Source organism: Neomonachus schauinslandi, chromosome 6, assembly GCF_002201575.2.
Source record: "Neomonachus schauinslandi chromosome 6, ASM220157v2, whole genome shotgun sequence".
NCBI lineage: Eukaryota > Metazoa > Chordata > Mammalia > Carnivora > Phocidae > Neomonachus > Neomonachus schauinslandi.
Genome location: NC_058408.1, coordinates 105,744,135 through 105,748,071, shown reverse-complemented (window position 1 = coordinate 105,748,071; position 3,937 = coordinate 105,744,135).

The window sequence follows — 3,937 nt, the reverse complement described above, 5'->3', positions numbered from 1 at the left end:
TGCGGGCATATCAGGAGGCTCTCCCTCAATCCAAGGCCGTTTCTTCCCCAGAGATTTGTGCCCAGAATTATTATCCTGTTTCATAGGTATGACAACAGAGTCACAAAGCAATGAGGCAATTAAGAGAGGTGGAAATAAATGGAGACCGCTCACAGGAGAATAAGCAGAGGCCATCTACTCTCCATTTGCTCTAGCAAGGGAGTCAGCCCCCATCAATTGCTTTCTGGTGTGCGGAGAAGTGGTTAAGTTTCGTAGTGGAAAGGGGGAAGACTCCAGGAGCACCCAGACTGGAGGCTTGGCAGGGGGAGGCTGGAAGCGGAGCACCCTGTGGGATTGGCGAGGGAAGCCGATTTGGCTTTCTCCGGTGGGTCCTACGTTGGAGGCAGAAATCCAGGAAGCTGTCAGTTCTGAAGTCCTGGCTCTTCGGGGCCGATCGCTGCAGGCATTATTGTTTGGTCCCTGGACCAGTTGCTGGAGGCAGTGGGTTGGCTCTCCGACCTTGGCTTCAGATGGTGGGTCAGAGTTCTATTTTTATATATGGCCTGGCCATTGTCCACTTGGATCTGCAGTCTCCTAGAGGTCCTCATGGCCTTGCTCTCCCGCAGCTGCCTCTGCTGTGGCCCGCCGCCTGAGTGTGCGGCCTCATGAGGCCTCCCACGGAGGTGCTTTCCCCCAGGGACCAACCCCAGTAAAGCTGTGCAGAGCTGGACGCTTCCTGGCTGGAAACGAGAGGCCCGCATTCCATCCAGCCACTGTTTCTCCTCCACCAGGGAGGTTTGCTTCAACAGCAGCCTTGCTGACACCCATGGGGAGTTGTTCCCAAGGCCGTCAGTTCTACCCCTGGTGCCGTCGTTTTCCATCTTTGCGATCCTGAGCAGGTTGGCTTGCTTCTCTGAGCCTCCATGTGGACTAGAAGCACGGTGACCACCAGGTGGTGTGGGGGAGAGACAACGGAGAGAATGTGCGAAAGGATTTCGAATGCCCTGGCGGGGTTGGGGCTCCGGTGGGCTTCTGATTTTACCCAAACCAGAGTTCCCAGGCTGCACCATCCCCTCTAGCAGGCGGTTTCTGGCTTTGGTTCATTCTTTCCACCTCCAAGAGTTCGCCAGGGCCATGGGTCCGTTTGCACTTGATGTACATATGTCTGCACAGCTTTACAACTGTCGCTTTCTAGCTTGTTCTCTGGCCACGGGGTTTCATTCCTTGGAAGGCAGGTGTAGTTCTGATGCATTTTCTGAGGCTTCTTGGCCGGTGGGGATTCTTCTCCCTACTGGATGAGAGACACACACACAGCCAGTGGGCTGAGGGAGGTAGGAATGCTGAGCCTCGGGGACCTCATCTGTTGAATGGAGCTGATGGTGGCGCATACTAGCCGTGTGTGGCGGAGAGTAGTAACTGGGGGCTGCCAGGGAGACGTTTTAGTGCAGGGCGTGTAGTTGGCCCTCAGGAAAGGGGGACTGTCATCGTGTGCCCTGTGGCTGGGGCTGTAATAAGCCTAGAGACCCTGGTGCTCCCAGACTAGAGTCTCTGATCTAGACCAGAGAGATGAAGTGGCCCCAGGGAGTTCCTGAGCGCAACCACAGGCTCCAGAAGCAGGTAATCTCCTGGCCTTCTCTAATTCGCTCTTACAACACATAGTTCTGAGCCTCCGTCAGGCATCAGACGAGATGCTGGTGATACACAGGTGAGCCGGACAGGTGTTCAGTGGAGCTTATAGTCTTGGTGTCCCATAAGAGATGATGTAAACTGGGCGCCTGGGTGGCTCAGATGGTTAAGCGTCTGCCTTCGGCTCGGGTCATGATCTCGGGGTCCTGGGATCGAGTCCCGCATCGGGCTCCCTGCTCTTTGGGAGCCTGCTTCTCCCTCTGCCTCTCTCTCTCTCTCTGTCTCTCATGAATAAATAAATAAAATCTTAAAAAACAAACAAACAAACAAACAGTTAAAAAAAAAAAAAAAAAGAGATGATGTAAACTGTGAGAAATGCCAGGAAGGAAAATTACTGCTAAAAGGGACTCGAAGCCCATTTTGATAATTTGGGGGAGATGCTGGATCTGGGTGGGCTTCTGCAGAAATGACCTTTAAAGTGAGGTCTGAAGGGTGGAAAGGTACTAGCTTCCCTCTGCCCCTTTGCCTGGGTTTTTTGGATCCTCAGGTACTTCTGAAGCATCTGCTGCAGGCCTCTACCATCATAGGGCCATCCTGGCAGGGCTGTGAGAAAAGTAACACTGCGAAGTCCCTGTCCCAGTGTGTTTGGGTGCTGGAACCTACCCCGGCGACACGGTAAACAATGCGAGACAATGGGTGAAGGCAACGGAGGGGGGGAAGTGGTTTGAGGCCGAAGCACCTCTGGAGTTCTGGGGAGGGGAGGGTGGAGTCAGCAGGAGGCTTTCCTGGTCCTAAACGTTGAGAGGGGTTTGGACAGGTAAAGAGGAGGCATCGGCAGAGAGGGCTAGAGAGGGTCAGTCACTGGAGCATTCAGGGGTAGGGATGGGGTGGGGATAATAGATGACATTAGAAGCCGGCAAACCTTAGACATCCAGGTGAGGAGGTGCACTTGGTCCTGTAGGCAATGGGGAGCTAGCAAAGACTCTTGAGGAAATGAGGTGGGAGAAGTGTTCTGAAGAGGGGAATCCTGCAATTCTTGAAGCATAGATGGGAGACTAGGCTGACCAGTCTTGCCCCACTAAGCTTCATGAAGATGACTGCTCATACCTGAAGTTCAGCATCATTGTTGTCAAACTAACAACCCTTTGGGAGAAGTAACTAAAGGAAGATGTTATCACATGATATCAGAACCTTTCCAAATGTGGCTTCAAACTGGTTTCTGTAGAAGGGACACCCTCTGGAAGTGTTTAATATTTTTTTAAGATTATTTATTTATTGGGGTGCCTGGGTGGCTCAGTCATTAAGCGTCTGCCTTGGGCTCGGGTCATGATCCCAGGGTCCTGGGATCGAGCCCCGCATCGGGCTCCCAGCTCAACAGGAAGCCTGCTTCTCCCTCTCCCACTCCCCCTGCTTGTGTTCCCTCTCTCGCTGTGTCTCTCTCTGTCAAATAAATAAAATCTTTAAAAAAAAAAAAGATTATTTATTTATTTGACACAGAGAGAGAGAGAGAGAGAACAAGCAGGGGGAGTGGCAGGCAGAAGGAGAGGGAGGAAGGATAAAGGATGGGAGCTGGGGCATAGGCCTTGCAGGGCTGCTGCAGACAGTTTGTGTGGGTATGCAGAGGGACTAAAATAACTGAAGTTGAAGACTCAAAGGAGGGCACGGGCTAGTCTTAGACAGAGCGATGAATGTAAGTGATGAACTTGAATCCTTGCCCCAGTTCTGACAGTGTAGTTTTGGGCAAGCAACTTCTTGGCTCTTTGTTTGCAAGATGAGGTGGGTAGCCATGGGGCCTAGCCTAGGGCATGGCACACAGTGAGCACTCAATAAATAGTTGTTAACTATTTATTTAATTGTTAATCATTAATTAATTCTTTCTAAGGTTCTCAAATGCTTTGAATCTCTGATCTCACCCTGTCCCAGTACCTTGGGCAAGACTTATTACTAAATGAGACTCTCCCAGATTTCCTGTTTGGAGCCGTTTGGAGGAAAAATGTCTTCATGATTCGAGAAGCTACCAAGAGCCTAGCTTAAGCTAGTATTTTTTCTAAACAGGTATATAGTTCATTTCATTGTCACAGTATTCTTAAAAAGTTGGGTGAAACATAGCGTCTTCATAAATAGAATTCCATTTTCAGCATCCTGGGGGAATTCATTCACTTCAAGAACTCTGCAAGGAAATCCTTTTAAATGTCACACCTCAGGGATAGGGCCACACGGCACTTTCTAGGGTGGGGCAGGGAGACTATCCTAGAAAGGATTACTTTTCTGCTCACACACATCCCTGTGTACTCACAGACACCCCCGCTCACACAGAAACAGTCCCACGATG